Source organism: Aedes albopictus, chromosome 1 (genome assembly GCF_035046485.1).
Source record: "Aedes albopictus strain Foshan chromosome 1, AalbF5, whole genome shotgun sequence".
NCBI lineage: Eukaryota > Metazoa > Arthropoda > Insecta > Diptera > Culicidae > Aedes > Aedes albopictus.
Window position 1 is genome coordinate 119,133,376 of NC_085136.1, and position 27,274 is coordinate 119,160,649.

The 27,274-nt window shown below is 42.5% G+C and overlaps 1 protein-coding gene across 2 annotated transcripts in view; it reads left to right on the forward strand.

Annotated features, from left to right (window-relative positions):
• The window catches only part of LOC109402227 (lachesin), a 525,383-nt gene that overhangs the window by 135,723 nt on the left and 362,386 nt on the right, over positions 1–27,274 (forward strand). The gene's annotated exons all lie outside the window — the stretch shown is intronic.

The window sequence follows — 27,274 nt, forward strand, 5'->3', positions numbered from 1 at the left end:
GATTTCGTAACTCTTTTGAACATTTTTTTTCATCAAACGGTCTACAAGAGAGCGTTGAGTTGAAGACCTTTGAGAAAGCGACTGTTCATGTTGTTCGTTAGATTATAATAAACAAAATCACTTATTAGTTTTAACTGACTAGTTTGGTGTTGTTTGCTTGGCTGAAGAAAAAAAATACTATACAATTTTTAATATCCATAGCGGTAGTATTTTTTTTTGCTTTTTCGTGAGCATTGTCATGGTATGTATACAGACAAACAAACGTAACACTGACGAAATTTTCATTGACCACGCCTTTAACGTTCATTTTGAATCTTGATTGTGGCTTTCATAACCAGAAGAGTGCCCATCGATTCACACTAGCGCCTTCTGTTGACGATATTGCACAACGCAGTGTTTCGTGAAACATTTCCACCAGGTGGTGGTAATGTGAACTGGGCGATGGATTTTCACGAAAATTGTTCTAGGTGTTCCGTCTGTTTGTCTGTGGTATGTACTCTCATGCATTTGTTGTTGTTGAAGTTACTCGCATTCTTCCGATCATGAAGTCTGTTCTCTAATAGGTAATTTTTTTTGCAGATCAACTAGACGTATACGCGTATATATAAAACTCCTAAAAATAAGTTTAATTCCATTTTTCTTATGATCAACAGCTTTTCAACACTATCAAGGGATTTTTTCACCAGTCAGGTAAGGTAAATCGGGGCAAGTTGAAACGGGTGGGGCAAGATGAAACACGAAGTTTTAAAATAGATTTCAATACAATTTGGAAATTTATCCTTCGCTAAAAGATGGTTTGAATCAAAAACTATATGTTATGGCGATTAAACTGTTTATCATCATTAGAAAACATCATATCAACCCTCTGTTTCATCTTGCCCCACCCGTTTCAACTTGCCCCGGTGTACCTTACAATAAAAAGTATGACACTCTCAATATTTTTGATCACAACACTGGATCGCGTCTAAGTTTCAAATAGATACTATAGTAATTATGAATTATCAAACAAAAATATCATGAAAACAACTTGTTTAATTCAGGCGGTAGCCTTTACAATAAAATCAGCATCAAAATATAATTCTCGAAATAATTTACACAGAAAAAAAATTTTTTTTGTTACTAAATGTAAAAATTGTGAAATGTTTGAAATGTCATAACTTTTTTGTTTATCAGTTTACCATCACCAAAATTTTACGGTAGATAGCTGATATAATGGGCCATTATCCCTAAAAAAAATGACGTTGGTAAAAAGATAGGGTTTTCAGATATTTGAGTTTTTGTGACAAAGATCATATTTTTTTAAAGTAAAAAAAGAAATTTTTTACAGTGTATATTTTCTAAGGAATCATCATTTAGTTATCTAACTTTGCTGAAAAATTCATAACAATCGAACAATCCGTTTTTACTGTACAGCTTTTAGAATATTTTTGAACTATTTTCGCATACACCCTTTTGAAAAGTTAATCGTGAGTGAATATGAAGGTTTGATATCGAAAAATGGCGATTTAGATGAAATTGAAAAACTGTGCAAAGTTTCAGATATTTTTGAAATGGTCGCTCAGGATCGACTGACATGACTCCGTGGAATTCCTCTTCGAACGGCGATGTAAATTGTTTTAACACAATGCAAATGTCTGAACATTCCATGTTCATGTTTCCGGCATCTTCTGATGAAGTAAAAGGAATTATTACTAGCCTAGATGTTAATAAAGCCACAGGTTGCGATGGATTTCCGATATCTGCGCTCAAAAAATATAGTCACCAGCTGAGTCCGTTGCTCTCTGATTGCTTCAACATATGTTTGAGTACGGGAGTGTATCCAGACTGCCTGAAACAAGCTCTTGTGTACCCTGTTTTCAAGTCAGATGATCCTAAAATTCCAACGAATTACCGGCCAATATCGGTGTTGCCATCGCTCAACAAAGTGTTCGAAAAAATGATAGTCAACCGTCTTAACAACTTCTTCGCGTCGTCAGGATTTTTATATCAACACCAATTTGGGTTAAGAACCGGATCTTCTTCAGAAACCGCGGTTGTAGAACTTGTTGATGAAATTTCTTCGTCCTTGGACCAAAGACATCTGGCGGGTACTGATTTTCTCGATCTATCTAAGGCGTTTGATTCAATAGATCATAACATGTTGTTAAAAAAATTAGACTACTGTGCTGCCGTTCAGCGCCATTCAAAATGTCGATAATTTTTGGTACATAATATTTATTATCTGGTGTAAAAATAACACTGTGGTATGCCTGCTGTACTAGAATGCAAGATCTAGTCGCAATCTATCATCTATGGAAAGAAACTTAGAGGATGAGCAAGAGCTTTATGCATAATAACCAAAAAATGCGCAAAAACTATCAATGTCGCTTACGTCACTTTGCAGAATTACGGCAGTGTGGAGTTCGGGGGTTAGCTAACCAACTAATACGCAGCTATCTATCAAACCGGTATCAGCAAGTAGTAATCAATGAAACGCGAAGCAATGCTAGTCCAATAGAATACGGGGTTCCACAGGGGAGTAATTTAGGTCCTTTGCTATTCCTAGTCTTTGTCAACGATCTTCCTAATCTGAATTTATATGGCAAACCAAGGCTTTTTGCGGATGACACTGTGTTGTCTTACTCCAGTGTCTCGGTAGAACGAATAGTTCATCTTATGAAGGTGGATTTAGAGCGTATAAACCGTTACCTTGAAAACAATCTATTAGCGCTCAATTTGAAAAAGACAAAGATGATGATCTTTCGCCACAGTAATGCAAACATGTTTACAGGTCCACAACTCTGTGTTGATGGACAGGTTATTGATGAAGTTAACACTTACAAGTATGGGGCTGTCCATAAACCACGTGGTCATTGGGGGGGGGGGGGGGGGGGGTTCGGCCAATGACCATTTTGTGTGGACAAATAAAAAAAATTGTATGGACTAAAGACCACGCGGGAGGGGGGGGGGGGGTGGTGGGTTGAAAAGTCTTAAAAAAATGACCACGTGGTTTATGGACAGCCCCTATTTGGGAATTTTCCTTGATAATAAATTACGGTGGGATGTCCATATACGACAAATTATATCACAAAATGCAGCTTTGTGTGGCATTTTGAGGAAACCAGCTTACAGCGTTCCACAGCATGTGCTTATGAAGATTTATCATGCATTCATACACAGCAGATACCAGTATGGAATAACAGTGTGGGGTTCTTGCTGTAAAACATTCCTAAAGGAGCTACAAGTCCAACAAAACCGTTGTCTCAAAGGAATATTTAAACTGCCTCATTTCACCCCATCACTTGACCTTTATAATTTACCATATAATCAAGTCCTTCCTATTCTTGGTCTATTTTTCCTGCGAGCCGCTACAATGATGCACAAAATTCAAAATCGTATGGAGCTGCACCACAACTTTCAGTTCAGTGTAGCAATTCATCATCACCACACAAGGTATGCTAACTTGTTGACTAGACAGCGTTTCAACACCGAAGTCGGGAGAAGACGGTTCAGCAGCTATGGTCCGCAGATATACAACAGGCTCCCAAATCAAGTTAAACAAGTGTTTTTTATTGTAAGATTCAAATTTGAAGTCAAGCGATTCATTCGAGAAAATTTGGTCGATTACATGTTGCGATAGGAAAAGTTAAATCGAAGTGTAAAACCGTCAGTGTATCAGAATGCAGGTAGTATATTTGTATTTGTTTATGTGGTTAATTGTAAAAATTGTGTAGTGTAGTCCAATGTAAAATATCAGTGTACCAGTACTTTTGAATTATTGTTATTAAATTATTATTGTTTTTTTTTTAATTATTGTATTTGAATTTGTAACTGCGGATGACGTCCACACGCCTATGCAGTGGACGTCCGAACGTCCCAAACTAGCTCACCGTGGGTTTGATTCTCAGGGTCGGCACCACCTGCTTAGGGGACATTAACAAAAGCGGAAATAGACGATACGAGGGATAATCGACGCAATTGCGCATGCAAGGACAAGTACCAGAGCTCAATAATTGATTTTTAAACCATGAAAAGTTACATTTTAATTATTTTATTTCCATTTTGGGGTTAGGGTTAGTAGACGTTGCGGCCGATACATATTGTTGGGGCCCTTTGAGGAAGGGGCGACGGAGACATACCTTTACTCCAAGAGGCTGCCCTGATGCTAGGCTTGGGCTTGGGCGGAATCCAAGCGGACTGGCGTTCCGGAGGTGACTCCAGGATCGATGGCTTGTTGGCTGCCGGATGTTGGTGCTCGGGGGCCCCGAGGCGGGCCGGTGGACTTACCGGGGTTCTTCCGACGTTGGTTAGGCCTCGTCGCGGACGTGCTTGGGAGCTCCAGGCTTGTGGGCCGGCGCGGCTGCCGGATGTCGGTGTTTGGACGCCCTTGGCGGGCTGGTGGTCTTGTCGGGGTTCTTTTGACGTTGGTGGGGCCTTGTCGCGGACGATTGGCCCGCGTAGCCGGTGGATCCAGGCTGGTGGGCCGGCGAGGCTACTGTAGGTTGTTGCACGGACGCCCCTGGTGGGCCGGCGGGTTCGGAGATGACGCTGGTGGAGGCCCCGTCGTGGACGGGATGGTTCCTGGCTTGTGAGCCGGTGCGGCTACCGGATGTTGGTGCTTGGGCGCCTTTGGCGGGCCGGAGGGGTCGAAATGGGTTCTTGGACGCTGGTTGGGCCGTCGTGGCGAACGATTGGTCCGCGTAGCAGGACGTAGCCGGATCAACGTGTTTGGGCACGGAACTTTTTAGACTTGGCGGCCTCCAAGCGCCGGATAGGGATCTTCTGTAGATAACTGCCCACGTGGTATTATTGTCTTCGTCCTGGGTGTGTTACCAGGCGGCGGGTGGCCGTAGGGACTTCCAGACAGCGTCGCAGCACCGGGTTAACCGAATCGCACTCACTTCACAAAACAGCGGGCACCAAACAGGCCGTAATTCCCGACAATCGGCCACCGGATCGACGCAACTTCGCGGGCACTCGCGGGGTCCTCTTCGAACTACCCACGTGGGGACTTCCAGATCTTCCCTTTGTCACGATAGTTTTTTCAATTTCGTCTCGTTGGCTTGGAGGACTCGACTCGACTGATCCCCAATCCTCTAGGTTTTTCTGCATCTCTCGGTTCTCTTCGTTCTTCGCCTTTTCGCCGCCGGACCTGGTGTTACCACCGTGGATTTCGCCCGACAGGAGCGAATTTGGTTTTTTGCGTTAGTGTTGACAAAAATTCTAGTACTCCATGCGAAGTCTCACAGTGGGTTGACGTGGGTGGTTAGTTGGAATTAATTCTTGCCTCTGGCAAGTGGGTCGATTTTTCCCATTGTTACCAAAATCGGTAACAAATTACTGTATTGGTGTAAGTTCATAGGCCTTTAAAGGAACATAAGTTCATTAGGCCTTATATATTGTAAATTTGTGTAATAAATAAATGTTGTGATAAAAAAAAAAACAGAGTGAACACAAATGAAGGTAGATGTTGTAGAGCTTAAGGAAATGAATTGCAGAGTAGTTTGGATGACCTAGATCACCCAATTCATGTACCATGAATTTTCGAGGGATACTTTGAGACTAGTACCGTAGACCATGTTCTGTGATCATTCGTCGTGTATAAAATTTGGTTTAGAATGTTGGATTTATGATACAAATTTCGGAGTACTTCGGGGGCCTAAGAATAGCATCAGAGATCAAAACTTCAACAGACTATGATGGGTAAATACGTTTCATGTCAAGGATCAGTGAAAACTATTGATGATTAGCAAAACGATGAAATTTGAGCAAAAAAAACGTTGATTGTTTTACTTCTGCAACAAGTTGAACTTGTTCTTTTTTCTACACGACGAATAACATAAAAATGTTAGTTCTTTTTTTTTAAAGGGAGTAAAGCTGTGGGCCCCGATATAAACTAGCCAAGGGTAAATGATCTCGTGAACAATGAAAAAAATGAATCACAGCGATTCATGTTATTCTATGCGCGTTGCAACAACTTTTATTTTGAGTTTTGTTCGGAGGTTTATTTGAAAGAATGTCTACAAATTCAAAGCATAATTCTACTTGCAGTATATATATGAAAATAAGTATTAAATCTGATATGTGTGCTCTATTTTTAAAAGTCATTACCAATTTTCAATGATCTCATCATCAGCATGGTTTGGATGATCTGGGGCAGCTCTAACATACAAGAAATATGATTGAATTACAATACTCTACACTAAGTTTGAAATGTAGCCGATGCAAACTCGTGCCCAATGGAGGAGTTTAGGGGGTTAAACCCCTTACATTTCAGAAATTCCATGAACTAGGTGCCACTCCGCCTTTACGAAAACTACGAAAAACCCCTCCCTTGCCTTCCTTTCACGAGCCTAAGCCGATGATTTGCTACGGGTTGTAGATATGAAGGCCTTAACCATATGCTATTACAAGTGACCTCAGATATCCCTGACGCACTAGAAATGTGTCTCCCATTATTAGCATTACATGTATAATGAGTGTGATTTTGGAGGCAAAGTGGAAAAGCCGCTTCTTTTCATTCGGACCGGCCGCGATTCAACTGATCTTATATGACTACCAAAACGCACAATACCAAGTTTGAAATGCACCCGATGCGTTATTGCGGGTGTAGATATAAAGGCCTTAACTCCAGAATGATTTGGATGGCCTAAGGTATCGCCATTGATGTGCAGTTAGTCTTTCATACTCTGATTTACATGTATGGATCTAAGGAAATCAGTTCTGACATTTATACATTAGTTTGATATAGTATTATAGGTAAAGGCCTTACAATCAGAACTCCAGAGCTATTTGAAGGTGCCTAGAACATCACCAGGTATTGACTATTATCATTTCATGTTTCAAAATGTATATTTGAATTTTATTCAGCAAGTTCAAGTGGTTTAAAAAGTACACACAACTATTTGTATTCAGTAGACAAAGTTCAAAACTTCTGGACGTTTTGGATAACCTGGAGATCTATGTTACAGCTGTAACAGGACATAAGACATTTCTATCTAACAGCCCCAACCCAAACAAAGAACATTGTGCAATTTTCATTGAAATATATCACATCCTCCTCTCTCCTCTTCATGGCGTAACGTCCTCACTGGGACAAAGCCTGCTTCTCAGCTTAGTGTTCTATAAGCACTTCCATAGTTTTTAACTGAGAGCTTCCTCTGCCAATGACCATTTTGCATGTGTATTTCGTGTGGCAGGCACGAAGATACTCTATGCCCAAGGAAGTCAAGGAAATTTCCTTTACGAAAAGTTCCTGGACCGACCGGGAATCGAACCCGTCACCCTCAGCATGGTCATGCTGAATACCCGTGCGTTTACCGCCTCGGCTATATGGGCCCTATGTACATAGCAATAAAACGCGGAATCGCATGAAGAACAAGTGGTGTACACTGCGTTTGCAGCTATATCTCCAAAATGTTCTAGCATAACATAATCTCCATAGGGTATTGCACCATTTGGGCAGGTGTACCTGTTTTGGGCACTTTTCGCTATAACTAGTCAATTTCAAACCGATTGATTTGAGTTTTTGTATAGAATTAGATACTGTGCGTGCCTATCTCTATACAAAAATTCAAATCAATCCGTTTGAAATCGACTTAGTTATAGCGGCAAGTGCCCTAAATAGGTACACCTGCCCAAATAGTACAAGACCCTATATGCATATGATAGCACAACTAATCCCCTTGATAAAAACATTTTGGTTTTGAAAATCCACCCACTGAGTCAAAAGCTATAGGTAAAACTATGCAAAAAAGTTGTCCACATCTTTTAAGGGTTATTTGGTACAAATTGTTGATCGGGCATTATAGACTCTTGCCTATTTTAGCCACCAATTTCGCCCAACTACCCCTCCGTGCAAGCGCCGTTGAAGAGGATTCTTCAACCATTTACCATTTTCTGCTGCCACTGTCAGAAGTCTTGACGGTTTCACATTTTGCTATTTCAACGAGTGCCACTTCTCTTCCATTGCTGTTGGTGCTGCTGCTGCTGTTCCGGATCGTGGGCCAATCAAGTTCCAATCTGAAGAACCCGCCATCCGCCGACGATGGTGACGACTACAACGCGACCCAAAAATCAAGGGGCCAGAACCAAGATGATGATGATGAGTTCATGATACTCACCCACCAATGTGGAATATAGCGCAGCGGGGAGAACTTGTTACAAGAATAGCGCTTGTTTTCTATTTTTCTTACGATTACGAGATGGTGCGATTCCGGGGGCTTTTATTTTTCGGTCTCGGTTCTGTACCTACTACTGTAACAGGAGGGAATCGAGCCTTAATGCTCGGCGCAGCTGGTGCCGGTTGTTTCCGTGATTGGTTTCGGCGTCGAAAACAAGTTGGGATTTTTTTCACTCGCTTCTGCTGTTCATGTGGAAAGGAAGAGTTTCGGGACGGTTGTAAACATTTTCGGGATTTCCTTTGTAGGCGTTCGGCGTTTTGCTGAATACGAGTCTACCTAAAGCGATTTTTGTGGAATTTTAAAGCTTTAGAAGTGGATGTAGAATAGCGTTTGGAGGTGGTACTACAAGAATGCGAAGAAATCATAGACCACTTGCATTGCCATTGGCATTTACAGGGATAATGAAACAAAATTAAAACAAGTATCGTGGTGTAGTGTGTACCGTTTCTAATTTTTATAGATATGGTCGGGCTTCAATTCTAGACCTGGCCTTTTCCTCCTGCTTTCTATCTACTTTTTTCTTCCTCTACTCTACACATTCTCATGAATATTTTCATAGCAATTGCTGTAACCCGGAACTGGTTGGAAACCCGTTGCCCTTCCTTAAAACTTCGTGGCACAGTTTTTATTTCACGCCTATGATTTATGCAACCAGCGAAATGTACCACATCATCTTCAGAGTATTCAACACAATCTATCATAAAACGTCTGGGATCCTCGCACTACTGTGCACCCTCTGCCAGGCAACCATTTTCCAAAAACATTCCAACATGCAAGCATGAACAGACGCAGGACTGTCGTGGGCAAGCGAGTACAATCACTTCCTTCTTCTTCCTTCTTTAATAGAATTTCTCCACGAGTTCTTCTAGAACTCCGCCAGGAGTTCTTCCAAAAGATCCTTCGATATTTCTCCAGGAGTTCCTCGGGAGTGCTTCCAGAATTTTCAGAAAGTTCTCAAGGAGTTCCTTGGAAATTTCTCCATGAGGTCCTCAAGAATACTTCCGGGAATTTCACTGGAGTTCCTCCAAATGTTCCTCAGTTATTTCACCAGGAGTACCTCGGGAATTCCTCCAGGAGTTCATCGGAAATTCCTCCACGGGTTCCACGTGCAGATTTCGTCGGTAATTCCTCCCAGACAAATTCTCCAGGGGTCTTCATGAAACTAATTCAAGGGTACTCCGGCAATTTATCAAGTAGTTCCTCAAGAATTCTTCCAAGAGTTCCATGGAAATTCTTCAAGATGTTCGTTGATAATTTCTAGGATTCCTCCAGAAAATCCAACGGGAATTGCTTCAGGAGTTGTTTACGAAATCCATCAGGAGTATCTCAGGAGTTACTAGGGAACCCCTCCAAGAATTCTTCGGGAATTACTCTAAGATTATTTCAAAAAATCCTCCAGGAGTTTCTCGGAAATTCCTCCAGGAATTCCATGGGAATACATTTAGGAGTGCTTCGAAAATTCCTTGGAAAGATCTACAGGACTAGGGAATCCTTCTATTAGTTCATAGGCAATGTTCCCAGGAGATCCCTGGCAATTTTCCCAGAAGTTCATAGGTTATTCTTTCACAATTTTCTAGGGAATTCCTCTTTAGCATTCCCCTAGGAATTCTCCACGAGTTTCTCGGAGTTTTCTCCAAGTGTGCCTCGTGAAATTATTCAGATGCTCCTCCGGAATGTCTCAGAGATTTCCTCATAATTTTTGGACTCTTGAAAGAATGTCCACGGAATTCCCGACGAATTCCTGGAAGGAATTTCCGAGAAACTCCTGAAAAAATTCCCGGCTAACTCCTGGAGGAATTCCCGAGGAACTGTTGGATCTCCTGGAGGAATTCCCGAGGAAAACCTAGATAATATTCCTGAGGAGTTCCTGGAGAAATTCTCGAGAAGTTCCTGGAGAAATTTCCGTAGAGTTCCTGGAGGAATTTCCTACGAATTCCTGGAAAAATTCCCGAGGAGCTTATAGAGGAATTCCCGAGAATCTCTTGGAGAATTTCCCAAGGAACTCCAGGAAGAATTTCCGAGGAACTCCTGGAGGCATTCTCGAAGAACTCCTGGAGTAATTCCCGGGATACTCTTGGAGGAATTTCCGTGGAATTTCAGAGAAACTCCTGGAAGATTTCCCGAGAAGAAATTTCCGAAGAGTTTCTGGAGGAATTTCCTATGAACTCCTGGAAAAATTACCGAGAAACTTTTGGAGGAATTCCCGAGTAGCTCTTGGAGGATTTCCCAAAAAAACTCTAGGAGGAATTTCCGAGGAACTCCTGAAGGAACTCTTGAGAAACTCCTGGAGGAATCCCCGAGAAACTCCTGGAGGAATTCCCGAGAAACTCCTGGAGAAATTCTCGAGGAACCCCGGAGGAATTCCCGAGGAACTTCTAAAGGAATTCCCGAGTAACTCTTGGAGCAGTTCCCGAGGAACTCCTAGTGCAATTCCCCAGGAACTCCTGGAGGAATTCCCGAGGAACTCCTGGAGCATTTCCCGAAGAACTCCTGGAGGAATTTCTGAGGAAATCCTAAAAAAATTCCAAGGAGTTTCTGGAGAAATTCTCGAGGAAATCATAGAAGAATTCCAGGGGAATTTCTAGAGAAATTTCCGAAGAGTTCCTGGAGAAATTATCTATGAGTTCCAGGAGAGCTTCCAGAAAAGTTCCTGGAAAAACCCCCGAGAAGTTCCTGGAGAAATTCCCGAAGAGCTCTTGAAAAAGTTCCAGAAGAGTTCCTTGAAAAAATTTCGAGGAACTCCTGGAGAAATTCCCTAGAAACACTTGGAGGAATGAAGGTGCCAGGTGCGTGAGAGGCAACACGCTCGTCATCAAGACCGAACATTCTAAGTACTCGGAGGACGATGCAAAGCGACGCCAAGCTCGTGGATCTGACAGGAGCTGACGTGCGCAGTATTAGACGTATACGTATACTATAGTCATACGGGTGAAATGATCTTTGAGCTCAAGCGTGACAAGTAAATCATTTGATTTGTCTTTATTAAAGAGACTTTCAGCCCTTGGCTGGTTCGTCTCTCCCCCCCAAGTAAAGCAAGGCGGCAAGGAACAGCAGGGGCGACTCTGAAGATGAAGAACCTAGACAAGGTCACTGAAGCGGAAACTCGTCACAGCACTGCGGCAACAGTGCGAGGTACAGGTCGCCACTGCAGCCGTTCGGCTACGGAAGGGGCCGGCAGGGACACGGGTAGCCTTTTTTTTTTCTCCCCTGTTGGGGAAATTAAGCCACTGCGTCCAATAGGCTGAACTTTTGTGGCATGTCCCGTTTTGATATTCGCATCTAGCCAGCTAATTACCATGTGTCAAGTAATCAGCTACTGCCACGACGCGTCGTCTCCCAGTCAGGTGCAATGGAATTAATAAACTCCAAGACCTTCCCAGGTTTTGCAGACCAGATCTCACTGGGTTGCAAGCAACCACTATTTAGAAATCTTTGCCTGCGCGTGTAGTTGCAGTTGTGGTGCTTTATACACGGGTAGCCTTGGTACAGCTGTCGGAAGTTTGCTTCAGGTTCCTGGAACTAGGACACAAGTCATGTGACTGCAAAGGCCCTGACAGGAACAAGCTGTGAAAGTAGTGCGGCGCCGAAGGCCGTAAGGCACAAGGCTGCACGAGTCCACCTATTTGTCTGATCAGTACCAGGAAATCCGTGAACAACAGACATCCAACGGGTGGTCCAAGGTACCCGGCCTTCAAGAAAGCCGCAGTGAACAAAGCACAGTGCAGGTAATGCAGCTGAACCTGAACCACTGTGACGCGGCTCAGCAACTGCTTTGTCAGACAGTTTCTGAGTGGAGGACGGATCTCGCCATCATAGCGGACCCATACCAAGTACCCGTCGGAAACGGCAATTGGGTCGCGGATGGACCCAGAAAAATGGCGTCGATAAGGACGACGGGTAAATACCCCGTCCAGGAGTTGGTGTCTACTACCTATAAGATCTTCGTGGTCGCCAAAGTAAACGGAGTCTTCTTCTGTATGTGTTATGTGCCTCCGCGGTGACCGATCGAGCAGTTGACGCAAATGCTGGACCGCATAACGACCGTGCTAACAAGGCGAGGGCCGGTGGTAATAGTGGCACGGCGTGCATATGGTGAAGGTTAATCACAAAAAAATAGGCATCGCCAAATCCGCCGTTTTTCGAAAATATGGACTTCTAGCTTTCATTTAACGTGTTCCCCAAAAAAATCCACCGAGGGATCCCGAACAACTTTTTCAGAATACTGTTTTTCCCCATACAAAATGCACGGTTCCAAATTAATCCCTATTTCTACTTAACAAACATACCCAATTTTTGTATGAAAAAGTTCCCCCGATGGAATATTTCGATGTTGGGCTTGAAAGAAAGCAGGTAGCGTCAACTTTCACGTAGCGTAAAAATTAGCGATGCCCATTTTTTTTGTAATAAATTTGTTCTACCAGACACACCGTGGTGGGTGACTTTAATACCTGGGCCGTGGAATGGGGAAGCCGTTTCACGAACCAGCGGGGTCAGATCCTGCTAGAGACAATGGCCATCTTAGATGTCGACTTGGCTAATGTCGGCACCAAGAGTACCTATAGTCGAAACGGAGCAGAGTCAATTATTGACGTGACCTTTTGTAGTCTTGGCCTAACAAGTAGTTCGAACTGGACTGGCGGTTCGTTAAAGTATCGACTACAACATCAGCAGGCAGCGAGTAGAAGAAGAGGTGGCTACGCCAAGGCCAAACCCTCGCAGGTGGAAGGCATCATACTTCGACGAAGGGGTATTTAGGCAGGCGCTCCGCTATCAGCGAAACTTACTTGGCTTAGACGGTGACGAGCTGGAAGCGGTGCTCTCACGTGCGTGGGATGCGACCATGCCTAGGCGAGTCCATCCTAGAAATAGGAGGCCACCTACTTACTGGTGGACCGACGCGATTGAGGACCTGCGCCGTGCCTGCCTACGGCCTGCGAGCACGATCAGAGGAAGAGCGAAACGAACGGCGGGAGGTGTTCGCCGCTGCAAATGTCAATGTTAATCGTGGGGTGATGCCTACAGGATCGTGAAGGCCAAGACGAGAGGTGTAATGGCTCCTACAGAGCAATCTGCAGAGATGTTGGAGGATATCATCGAGGGGCTTTTCTGCGCCATGATTTTAATCCTTGGTCTCCTTTTGCAGGACTCCCGGGGACTGGGACTGGCAATGAGGAGAGGGTCACTGATGTGGAACTTGCGGGGATAGCAAAGTCCCTTAGCGTAGGTAGAGCCCCAGGTCCGGACGAAGCTTCGTACCGAGCCTAAAAAGTAGCTATTGCAGGGGCTCCCGAGATGTTCAGGTCTGCTATGCAGAAATGCCTGGACGAGGGAGTCTTTCCATAGGTTTGAAGCCACAGAGCCTGGTTCTATTGTCAAAGGTAGGGAAACTATCCAAAGACCCGTCTGCAGTGACCAATGTGCTTGATCGACACGGCGAGGAAGGTGCTCGGAAACATGATCCTCAATAGAATATTGAGGTACACCGAAGATGTAAATGGTCTCTCGAGCAGTACGGCTTCCGGAAGCGGAGGTCGACTGTAGACGCTATGGGGCCGTTCAAAAACCACGTGGACTTTTTTGGGGGAGGGGGGATCTGGCCAAAGTCTACGCTCCATACAAATTTAAAAAAAATGTATGGATAAAAGTCTAAGAAGGGGTAGGGGAGGACTGAGATTACCAAATTTTGGCCTACGTAGTTTATGAACAGTCGTAATCCAGTCGGCTCCAAAAACCACCGGTATAGCGCTTCAGCGTAACAGAAGGGGGATTCACTACTGTGCTGTAGTGACTCTGGATTTAAAGAACGCGTTCAATAGCGCCAGTTAGATGGCTATTCCCGATACGTCTGGTGAAAGCCGGTACTTGTACAAGGTTCTCGGAAGATACTTCCAGAATCAAGTAATAGCTTACGACACAGCTTACAGGAGGGTCAGAAGTGCTCAATTGTTCTGCAAGTATCAAGAACTGATATCGCGTGTACCACGGTTTGACCTCCTGGAGGCCCATCAGCTATCATACATAAGGGCTTGCAGGCAATGAACCTTCACCTGCCTCGGATCCCTTTCCATCCATGCACTCGAATCCAACTCAAGAGACCGATACCACGACAGCAATGTTACCTGGATGTTCTCCCTGCGACCACTTATTCGAAATCAGGGCACTGATATGACCTACATAGCCGACTCCGAACCTTTGATTCACCTCCTGAACCTCCTCTTTACCCATCTTCTATGTAAAATTGTCCGGAGTCGTGTCCTTATAACATGTGGCTGGCTACGCATTGTGCGAAAACGCGGGAACACGAACAAAATGTGCTAGACCGTTTCCATTAAACCTGGACACTCCGGACACTCCGATGATCTGGCATCCTTTTGGAGTACCGTCATTCGGAGTGACCTAGGGCCTAGAGGGTAACATTATTCCATCGATCCCAGGGATTCAATAAAAGTCAGAGAAACCGACGGCGGATGCAACCCAAGCAGCACACTTTGTTACAACTAAATCACGGTAATTTCTACGCGACAAATTCAAAAATCGATTTAAAAAGACTGCAACGTCGATTTCTACAGCTATGTAACCGAAAAAGCGCAGGAGGCGGAGCCTGTGCAACATATGTCGCTCGTCGCATAAGAGCTTAGGTGGTAACCAATGTGTAATATAGATTGTTTACACTGCAATAGAAAAATAAACTCAAAGTTACATTGCTTGTTTCGTCATAACAATTATGGAAAATGATAAACATGGCAATGGCGATTGGAAATAAGTATCTTTGTAGTAAAATGGAAATGCGTTTCTTCGGGACACCATCATAAAATTGACTGGCAATTGTATTTTTCTGGTGAAATTGTCAATTTTACTAGCGAAAAACACGTGCGCTTGAAAAATTCGACAATTTTAGCATAAACATTTGCACATCGCACTGATTCGTTGTACGATTTTTGAACGGGAAAAAGGGTACTAGACTTGTTAGGCCAATTTATTTATCACTTCTGATAAGTTTTCTTTTCTATTCTGTTCGCTTAGAACTCCATAGTCATAATTGAAAGATATATTATGTCAGTTTTTTTGTAACTGGTACAACTAATCGCCATTGTGATTATTGGGTAGAACCTACATTGCCGGTTGGATGTCTGAAGATATCAATATTCACATCAAACATTACTTCATACAGAATTCCCAACTAAAAGCTTGAAAGCATTTTTTTTTAATTCACGGAATCGTCATACTTGAGTTCTCCTCATGACCCCCCCTTGTGTCGATGCATCTCTATTTGTTTTTTTTTTTGGGAAACTAGTTTATTCAATATACTCAATTTTTTGGTAATATTCACCCAAAAATATAGGTAGTTCGGATTCTCCGTGAGCTTCTTTAAAATAATAAGTTCTAAACATCGTATTTGATAAGTTTAAGCATACAAACATATCTAACTACTCAATACTTTCGACATGCAGTGTTGAACTCAACCTGTTAGTAACTGGTAAGTTGCACATTTGTGACCAAGTAATCGAACGTTCTTGCGCGTCTTATATGTGTTTACAATGTAACAACAAAAAGTTACACTGTCGTCACTTGGAAACGACTTTCGGTAACATGATACATGGTAACCAAACATTGACATCGCAGCAACTGGTCTGGTCATTTGTTTTGGTTTTTGGTTTCAATGTAACAGGGTGATGTCAAGAATGCAACTTTTTGAATTTGACAGTTCAAGAGCAGGTTTCACTAAAGCCACTGTGTGACATTAAAGTAGCTTCTGCAAGATTAAGGTTGCATTGCGATGTCTGAGCAACCAGAATGTGTACTGCAAAAACAGAATTGTTACCATTAGTCTGAAGTGAAACGGCTATGCAATCTTTAATATTTTTCTAAAATATTTCCTAAGTTACAAGTGCTACTTGGGAAAGTATCTTAGAATTATGCATTCCCGTCGTATTCTAAACGTGAGGAATAGTGGCCCAATGTCACCCCGCACGACGGTATCTTTATTTAAATGTGCTGCTGAAACGTTCTCGTGAATCTAATATGTCTTCGATAGAGATGATAACTGCGCTGCTAATGCTTGTACTAGATTTGAACATAACTACTCACATTATTTTTTTTATTTTTTATTTTTTAAATGCGAGACCTGTTCATTGCCATTAAAAAGCCAAAGATTGAAATTATAAAAAAACAGTAAAAATATAGTAATTCAATACCTAACGTAATTGAATCCCGTCAAAATCACAAAGCCCAAATTGGAAGGTTGCATTCAATAAATGGTTATTCCATTCGGCATGCTGCCTTCGATGGCTCACATTCGTTAACAAGAGTAAAGCTATAATTTATTTACAACTCGGCCACTTTAAAAATGGGCATTTTTGCCAGTGCCACATTTCACCACCCAACCGGAAGTACTCATAATAAATAAGCCAAATTTACAATCCGCCATGAACCAGCGAACCGCTGCAAAAGACAAAAAAAAAATATGCCGACTGCAAACACCGTTTTTAAAATGCACCAATTCAGTGAGTCCCACCGTATTCAAGCCTTGACACTGATAATAGCGGCGGAAAAAATGCCATTACATGTTGTTTCCGTCACTCCACCACCAATCGCACTCATTTCCACGACACGACTCACTTTTCACCCACAAAATCCACCCCGGAAGATTCAAATTGGGCACCGGAAAAAGGCAGCAAGGCAGCACGTTCTGTTGCCACACCACCGCTACTGTTTGTATAGGTGTATGTATGTGCCTGTGCGTTCGTTCCCAGTCAGTGTCACATACCTCACGGGCACCGCCACCGAAAAAAAGGGGGTGAAATCCGTGCACTACCAAGTGGGGGAACCGCGATGGAAGCTAAATGAAAATTTAATTAACTAAGCTTCTTATAAATATGAGAGGATTACGTGGATGGGCTGCTTCCGGAGTGGAGTGTAAGCAAAGTTTGCTTTTAAGAATGACACTGTGTAAATGTAGACGGTTGGTACACTTTGGTGGTGCATTTTGCCACCACTACTGCGATGATGATGATGGTGGGCTTTTGCAAGTCGCTCAATTCGGAAGGTTGTTCTTGTAGTTTGGAATTGCCTGGAGAACGAATATGGGATGTGTGTGACTTGTGCAAAAGATTGCATAATTTCACTGTTTTAATGATGGATTATTGTAGTAGATCAAAAACTCTCTGTTATATTTAATGATCAATTTAAACTACAAATGCTTTATTTGGATTTATTTTCAAATATACTACAACTCACAATCTTTAGTGATTCATCGACACTCGAAAACATCTTGATTTAATTCATTTACGTTAACTTATGTGTTACCTCTTGCACTATTTCTTTGACCTAGGCTATCCGTATCTTCTGATTCACCTTTTTTATATTCTCCTCGATCCTTTTATATATCCCTTTCGTGACGAACCAGCACAATTGTGCTGTTGAGCAACAACAGGTTTGCGTATTTTTTCATCTGTTTAGTCTTTGTTCTAAGTTATGTCATTTTTTTAAATAATTGAGCCATCACTAATACTTGCATGTGTGCAAACAAACTTTTGCTTACCTTGCGTGTGAAATTTGCCACAAGTTAAAAAAAGTTTTGTAGGTGTTGGCTTTCTCAGTCTAGGGAATCCAAACGATTAAATTGGCATTGCCCGACGTTTCGACCTAATTTATTTGGCCTTTTTCAAGGGTAAAGCTGTCTATCGTTTTTTGTTATGTTTTATAACTAGTGCCACAGTTTCTTTTAGAGCTTTTTGTAGCATTTCTACACACATGTATTTTAGGCGAATTTTTGCAATAATTTCGGAAGGGACGTAGACACTGCCTTTGCACATTCATCAATTCACTTGGTAATAATTAGGCCGAAACGTCGGGCAATGCCAATTTAATCGTTTGGATTCCCTGGACTGAGAAAGCCTAAACCTCCAAAACATTGAACTTCCAGTCGAAAATCTTACGGTAAAAAAAGTGAGATGAAAAAGTTTCATCTGTCGCAAATTTTTTATATCCGATTTATTTAGGTGGACAAAGCTAGAAAACGAAAGATAAAGAGTAGTTGTGTTGTGTGTGTAGTGTGTGTGTTGTGTGTGTATGTTGATATGTTAAAAAGCCTGAGAGTTCAGGAGTGCCATAGTTGAGCAACTTCTATGGAAATTTAACTTTTTTGTTCTCCGTCCCGAAAGGGATATAGGGTAGATAGTACTAGATGCTCAAGCTTAATCCGTCCTTCTCGCACCAGGTCCTTTAAGAAGCGTAGCTTTATATCTACTTGCTTCAAGCAATCAAACTCCTAGAATTCTTCGCAATCCGGATGATGAACTGGTTGTCCTCGTAGAAGGCAACTGGTTAAGTCGGCTAATATCCTTCAGAAGTCGTATCATCGACATCTCATGACACGGAGCATTGCAGAAAGCGCCAAACTTCGCTTAGGTAAATGACAGTGGAAAGGGTTTCTGCTTTTGTGATCCATACCACAGTACACCCTTGCACTTTAAGGAGAAACTTCAGAGAATACAAACATGGCTGCCACGATGGCCGACTTGGTCCCCAACTCACGTTTTCAAGAGCCCCAATCTTGAAAATTTGTAAACAAATGCTCTTGATTTGTAAAAGATGCCTCTTTTTGGAAGTGAGCAAAGCCAGGAATAACAAGTGCGGCTTGGCTCGATGCTTTGTTCGTCAGATTTGTGCCTCTAAAGTTTGTATGAAAAGTTGCAATGGGTTTTCTTGATGTTTCACCATAAAGGTATAGCCACTTACACTAGTTTACAGCATTTTTGAACTCGGTAAGCTGATGATCGTTTTTGGTGTAGAATCATGCCCTGAGTTCGAAAACGCGAAGGAAAAAAAAAGACAGTGGAGCGGATTTTTTTTCGACTTTCCATACAAGGTTGATGATTTGAAATCAATTTTTGTTCTATTTTTAAGCAAAGTCGCTGACTTCACCCACCTCATTCTCCGTAATCCGTGCTCCGATTGAGCTGAATTTTTTAACTGTATCTCGCCTACAAGTGATATATTAAAAAAAAACGTTGAGAAAGAATTTTAAAATTGTTTTTTTCTTATTCAAAAATATACATTTCTTCATATATTTTTGGAAATTTTGCTAAAATGTAGGGAGATTGTTCCCAAAACTCGCCAATATCTTGCATTTTATCAATCTGACGCAAAATCTGCATTCAGATGATCGAATGGTATTATATTCAGCTTTTAATTTATAGAAAAGAATTAAATATTGGTTGAACAAAACGCAAGATATTTGAATTTCATTAAATTCTATATTTTAAAAAGTTGTAAAACTCAATATTGAGCTAAAACTCAAAAACTGTTCTACTTTAATTTTTTTGAAGCACGGTTTCGAAATCAGCGCTAAATTATGCTTCAAAAATTTTGGTCGTTGACAGAAGTTCACGACTTTCGTTTTATTTTGTAAACTAGTGTAATCGACCGCCGCCTGCTGCCAAGCCATGCCATGCCGCCTGCTGCCGAGTCTATAGCTAGAAACAATCGAAGCCGTTGGAGTGAAAATTTTTACATCTATCGGCGAAATAGTCCTCATAGTGAGTGGCCTACTGTCCCACGCAGGCCGCTAATACGGACATGAAGAGAGCCCTTCGCAGGGACATTATCAAGCTGACTCGGCGGCAGGAGGAATTCATCATCGCAGGAGACCTCAATGCCAAACACGAGGCGTGGGGAAATCCTCGGCGGAACTAAAACATCATCATCTGGGGCAACGACCTGGAGGAGGGCCGCCACAGTATCCTGGGCCCGGGGACAGTCCCACCCGGTTGGCACGGTCTGGAGCGCATGCGACGCTAGATATCTTCGTGATGAACATCGACAACAACATCGGACAGCCGGTTACCCACAACGACCTCAGCTCAGACTGCTTCCCGGTGGTGGTGGCTGAAGTTGGGTCAACGGTAAATTGGCACTCGAACTCCCGGCGCGACTACCACCGTGTCAACTGGGAACGATTCCAGCAGTGCGTCGATGACCATGTCGACTTCGAGGCCCCCTGGTGACGCCTGAAGATATCGGTCGGCAGCTCCGGAGCATCTAGGAGGCCCTCTCTCGGACACGAGAACTGCACGTATCAGTGGCCCGTCAGGTAAACAACACCCTTTCTATTCTTAGACCCACCAAAAAAAAAAATGATACGGCCACGTAACACTGCTCGCAGAATATACCATCGTACTGGTATGCCTGCCTTGAAACGTCATGTCAATCGCTTGACAAAAATGATTCAAGCCGAATGGTGGACCTGAAAAATAAAGATTTCGCAAATAAGATCCGCTCTCTCCCAGACTGTGCCAAGCCGTTCTGGAAGATGACCAAAATTTTGAAAATCAAGCCCAGGCCCATTCCGACTCCGAACGACTTCACAGGGGAGCCTGAGATCATCGTTGACGAACTGGCGACCTATACCAAAACCACCATTTACATGAAGACCTCAGGTTTCAATAATATCTTGAACTTGGAGCTCAAACACCTGAGCTCCCAGTTCTACATTCATCTTGCACTGATTTTCAATCAGTGTCTCCGACTTAGCCACTTCCCCTCGCAGTGGAAGTCGGCCTAAGTCATACCAATCCGGAAACCTGGGAAGAATCCTTCCTCTCCTAAAAGTTATCGTACCATCAGCCTTCTCTCAGCGTTGTCTAAGCTGTTTGAAAGAGCAATCTACCGCCGAGCCCTAGCATTCACCGACGAACATAACATCCCAAAAGGCGTGATTCCCTACTCCAATAGGAGTCGAAATGTTAAAATTAAATTCAAAATTAAAACTTGAGAAAAACAAAATATATTGTAACAAGATTTACCAAAGCTGTAGTGCCCAATGGGCAGAACTCTTGACATGTAAGAATGATTGTAAAAGCAAAAATTAAAGAAAATAAACATGAATTTTATGTAAAGTTAATGCCATTAGTATGTCCAGTTGTGAAGCATTACCGGCATGCCTCGCCGGCGTATCCCGGTGGCGAAGGGGGAAAATGAAGAAGAAGCGAAGCGACGACAAAGTGTTTGACATTGATTTGAATCGCTGTTGTCCCGCAATCGGTACAGTACCGGTGGAACGGCGGTCCACAATAGCGATCTGGGTGACTTCGGAGAAGATCCGGAAAGCTCAACCCAACATCAAGGCAACTCCACCACGAACAAAGCTGCGGATCCTTTCGCGGAAAAGATGAGCTACCTCCGCTGGTGGTCAAGAAAGTTCCGCTGGACAGGCTCACCAGTAAAATCGCCGCGCTCTGTGTCGCTGCAGAATACAAACTATCGCGCATCGCAACGAAGGTTATGGTGTTATGGTGTTTCGGATGAGTTTTCGGGGATTTCGGACACCTTCAGGTGCGTTACATGGGGTCTGAGTGGCTTAAGGGAGATTTTAGAGGCATTTCAGAAAGTCTCAGAGCATTTTCGGTGGGATTCAGTGGCGTTACGGAAGTGTTACGGAGGAGTTTTGGTGGGTTTCGGAGCTTCGCAGATGCGTTACATGGGTTTCGAGGGGGTTTTAGGGGGATCTTGGAGGCGTTTCAGGAAGTTTCAGAATACTTTTAGAAACCCCATCACATATCTTTTGAAATGCCCCTGAAATAACTTTTGATTGAAAGGTGTTTTGAAACCCCCTGATATGACCCTGCCATAAAATGCCTCGAAACGCCCTTGAAACCTCCGTGATTTTATTGAAACGCCCTTGAAATTATCATCATCAATTTGAAATGCCTCTGAAACCCTTTGGACGCCTGTAATAGGGTTCATAAACTCCCAGAAATGCATCTGAAAATCCCTTCAAACGTCCCTGAAATGCTATCAAACGACTGAAAACCTCTAGGAACGCTCTCACAATGTTCCTGAAACTCTGAAATTACTCTGAAATACATTAAAATACTCCTCAAACCTCTTGCAACGCCCTTCAATGGCTGCTGAGATCCCTTGAATAGCTCTAAAATCCCCTTGAAACGTCCCTGAAATCCCCTTAATACTATTGAAATACCCCTGAATTCCCTGTAATCCCATTCAAATGCTAACAAATCTTGACATATAGCCCTTTAAAGGCTCCTCAAATCCCCTGAAACAATCCCTTAAAACGCCTCTGGAGCCCCTTGGAACCCCCTTTGGGGTTTCTAGGAACTTTCAGGAAACCCCCTTGGCCCCCCCTCAAATGTCCAGGAGCAAGAACTTCGAATTTAAACAATGAAACAAAAACAATTTCTTAGTTTTTTTTTTTGTATCAAAAATGGATTTATCATATAAGCTCCAACGAAAAAATATACACAATTTTTTACCTATATTTTTGACATACATGGTCTGAAAATGCGCAAAATATCCTCAAAGTGTCAAATATCCTCAAAGATCTACGAAGACATCATTTTACTCCAACAAACCGTTTTCTAGTTTTTTTTTTTGAGAGAAAAATAAGTTTTTTTTTTCATACTCCTTTTTTCAAAACTTAGGTGATGAAATATTTGTTTGTGTTGATACAAAAGTAAATGATTCATAAAATCCAGCGCATGAACGAAATCACACATAAACAAAAAATGACAAAATGTCAAAAATGACAAATTTTTACCTGTTTTGGGCTGGAAATGCTCTACACAGGATTTTTTTTTTTCAAATGTTCCGCCAAAGATTCTTTCGAAAATTTCTCAAGCAACACCTCTAAAAGTTTCTCCAGGAGTTACTACGAGGATTTCTTAAGAAATTATGCAAAATAATAAAGAGATCTTATTTAGGAGGGTGTGAGTATTCCTCCTAGGATTTTTAAAGTAATCCATTCACGAATTCCGCCCAGGGGTTCATCCAAAAATGTCTCCGTGAGCTCTTTGAAATATTCCTCTAGATATCTTAACGAGGATTTGTGCAAGATATGCTACAAGAACATCTCCAGGGAGTCTCTTGAGGACTAGTTTTGAAAATTCCAGGAATTCCTGTTTTTTGGAGATTATTTTAGGAATTGCATTGAAGATTCCATTACCTCGGGTAGCTTTCTTCTTTTATGTTTCCTCCTCGAATTTCCTCTAATATCATTCCAAGGGTCCTCCCAATAGTTATGATTCCTTTAGAAGTTCCTCCGATTTTTTAAATTATTTCTCTAGGATTCATGTAGCATCCATTTTAGGACTGTTTTCAGGAATTATTCCAAAGCTTCTTCCTGAAATTCTCACGAACATTATCAATAAAATTGTGGTGATTCTTCTAGATTTCTTTCTCAATTTTTTCCTCGGACCCCTTTTTCCGAGGATTTTTTTTTTTCAAGAATTATTTCTTGGGATTCTTTTAAGGATTTTTTTCCAGGAGTTTCTACTACGATTTCTTAATTCCTGTACTTACTTTTCCAGAAACTTGAGTTTAGTTTCTTCCAGAAATCAATGTAAAAAGCTTTTGAATAGTTTAACTTTTTTTTATACATTTACTATCAAGACCTTCAGCCCGAGACTGGTCCGTCTCCATTCAAAGGCATTAGATTCCTCCATCAATCGTGGTGGTCATTTCTCTAGGAATTTCCCCGATGTTTTCAATGATTTCTCCAGGAGTTGTTCCTTGAATCCTTTTAGGACCCTTAGCCTTAAGGAATTACTACATGGATTCCTTTAGGATTTGTTTCTATAAAGAATCCTCTCGGCATACCTGCTTGGATTCCATCACGATTTTTTCAAGGAATTTTTCCAACGTTTTCTCCAGTAATTCTCCAATATGAATTTTGTCCTGGCATTTTTTTCAGGGGCTTCCTCCAGGATTTTTTTTAAGATTTCTTCAGAATTTTCTCTGTTGGTCCCCCAGAAATTGCTTTGAAGATTCCTCTAGAGCTGTTCCAAGTATTCCTCCAGGATTTGTTTCTAAGAACGCTTCCGGAATCTTCAGATGTTTTTTTTTCAAGAACTTCCATTACAATACTTCTGCGGGTTTCACAAGGGATTTCTCCAACGATTTCTTCAGTGATTCATCCAATAGTTCCACTATGAAAATCTCGGTATATTCCTTAAAACTTGTTTTTTTTTTCAAAGATTCCTCCCGGACTTATTTTTAAGAATTGTTTAGGGCTCTTTTAAGAAATTTCTCCAAAAATCAATCTAAAAGTTTCCCTAGGGTTTTTTTTTAAATTGTTCAACGGATTTCACTAGGAATTTATCGAAGGGTTTGTCCATAAGCTTGTTCTGTGATTTTTGCTGGAATTTCTTCGAGGATAACTGGATAGGAATTGTGCTATCTATATCACGCTGATGGGGCTGTCACCTTTGATATAGCTGACGTGATATATTATTTTGTACTCAGGCGCTGGTCAAGACAAAAGCTCTCTCAAACGCACCTTCTTGGTGACAATCGGGACGTAAAGCTGGCTGGCTTTATCATCGACTGACCTGTGGAAGCATGAAGTAGGAACTGGTGAGGACCTGATCTTAAACAAGAGCTACGTCGGACGCTCCTTTCAATTTGTTTGTTGACTCACCATTTTTCAATCCATGGATATGAAAGAAATAGATTCCAAAAATGTAGTCTGTGTAAGTATTTAATTCTTTTTAAAGAGCTTTGGTGGAACTTATTAGAACTCCCAATTTTAAAAGTCATACATATTAACTTTTCTTCACTACAGCCATAGAAAACGACTGTTTGCATTTGGAATAACAGCGCATAAATCCAACTTTGAACAAACGACACCAACACACCCCGAGGGTGTTTTCTACTTTCGAACCCGAACATCCCAATTCATCCGGGTCGCTTCACCAAGCGCTGACTTTATCCCTCGATAATCGACTTACGACCAAATTGATTCATCACCACTATCGTTCGCTGGATGAACAGAACATTTAAGTTGTAATGGTCTTCGGGATGGGACACTGCTACGAACAAACCGGTGTCGATATGAGACACATGGTTTGACTTTGTACGTACCAGCAACCATCGTCACAATTTATTGTGCTTGTAATCGTTTAGCAAGGAACAAGAAAATTTACATCGCTTTGGCTACCCACCGGCACTTTTCCCATATATACATATGTCGAAGAAGAGAATAGACTACTCGACCGATCTAATGCAGCATTGTTCCAGCAGCATAGTTTTCGAACAACTGCAGTGTCGAAGACGACTGACTTGCAACCCCTAGCTGAGCATGAGTGAGCAGTCAGTGGTGTGCATTTCCCGGAATCGATTGGACCAACATTCAATATTGAGAATTTACAGTTGAACCCATGAATAACAAATTAAGCGATGCATTTTCCAGTGACTTATGTTGGCTGCATGATGATGATGCGGAGATAGGATGGATGAAACTATTCTTGTTTTTCTGTCAACAAGACTCAGACTGTGCTGAGGGATACAAAGGATGATGTGCTAGGAGAGTTCTCGGTAATTGTCTAACTAGCAAGCAGCATTTAATATAATCGGCTTTAAGCTTTTAGTCATTACCAAGTTAAATACGTCTCTTCAGAGTTGAAGGAAGATTGGAGGAAAAAAAGCTCTTCTTCTCGCATGCCGTTGGACGTTCCTTTTCACTGTAACTGGCTTTGAAATTCCAAATGACTGCGACTGACCAAAGGCAGTGAGCGAAGTTAGATGCATGTGAATTTGCATGAATGTCATACATCATTTGTAAAAGATACGAGCTGTGATAGACAGCTCACTGGGGATTTTTTTGGTGATAAGGCCCTATCCGTTTACACTGCAGAAGGACTTGCAGACTCAGGGACTATTTCTGCAATAAATCTTTCCGTGGGGCGTTTTTCATGCCACGGGCTCAAGCCCAACCTAATTGGCTGACGCCACGACAGCTACATACCATGACATGACCCATGAAGTCTTTGACAAGGCTAACTATTTGTCAGAAGGGTCGAGTTCGACCCTTATGAGGTATGACCAGCGTAGATGACTCCGAACCCTAAGACGACTTTTTAGTTGCGTCTGACCCAGCCACCCTACGAGTCTACGCGGGTCTAGGTAAGCCAAGGTAGTGTGGGGTCAACGACTGTCATCTACAACAAAAGTAAGACTAGCCATTCTCCGAGTCCACGCGCTCCTCTGTAGCTCCAAGACGATGTAGGTGATAGCTGTTGAAAAGGCAATCCAGCCAAACTCACTTTTAACATCTTCTGGACAAGATTGTCCGGAGTTGTGTACACGAACAAAACGTGTTCAGCCATTTCCTCTAACCCAGCAAAACCAGACATTCAGAAGAACCCACATGACCAGAATGGAACTTTGTGGGACTCCTGAGGTTATGTGACAGCACTTCCGACACACCTCTGTGTCGTAAACTAGTACTCGATTCTGGAAGTAACTTCCGATAATCTTGAACATATATCCAGGTATCCCCAGACGCAGGAGCCCATCGGCAATAGCCGGTCATCTGGCGCTATTGAACGCGTTCCTTATATCCAGAGACACTACCGCACAGTAGTAGCGAATCCTGCTACTCTTACGCTGGAACGCTATCTCGGCGGTTTTTTAAACTGACAGGATAGCGTCTACGACCGACCTTCCCTTCCGGAAGCCGAACTGGCTGCTCGAGAGACCATTTACACGCTCGATGTGCCTCAACATTCTATTGAGGATCATCTGTTCGAGCACCTTCCCCGCAGTGCCGATCAAGCATATTGGTCAAAATGCCGACGGGTCTTCTGGTGGTTTCCCCGCCTATGGCCATAGAACCAAGCTCTACCTCATCCAAACATCTGGAAAAACTCCGTCGTCCAGGCATTTCTGCATAGCAGACCAGGCAATTTTCGGGAGCCTCTGCAATACTACTTTTTAGGCCAGGTTTGGAACTCCATCCGCACCTGGGGTCTTACCTACGCTAAAGGACTTTGCTATTCCCGCAAGTTCCACATCGGTGACCTTCTCCTCATCCCCTCAGTCCTCGGTTGTCCTACGAAAGGAGGCCAAGGACTAGGATCATGACACGGAAAAAGCCCCTCGATGATCCCCTCCAACATCTCTGGAGATTGTTCTGTAGAAGCCATCACACCTCTCGTCTTGGCCATAACGATCCTGTAGGCATCACCCCACGGGTTCGCATTAGCACTCTGACAGAGACCCTCAAAGCAGGCCTTTTTGCTTGCTCTTATCTCGGTCTTAAGCGCGAATTTTGCAGCGGCGAACACCACCCGCCGTTCGTTTCGCTCTTCCTCTGA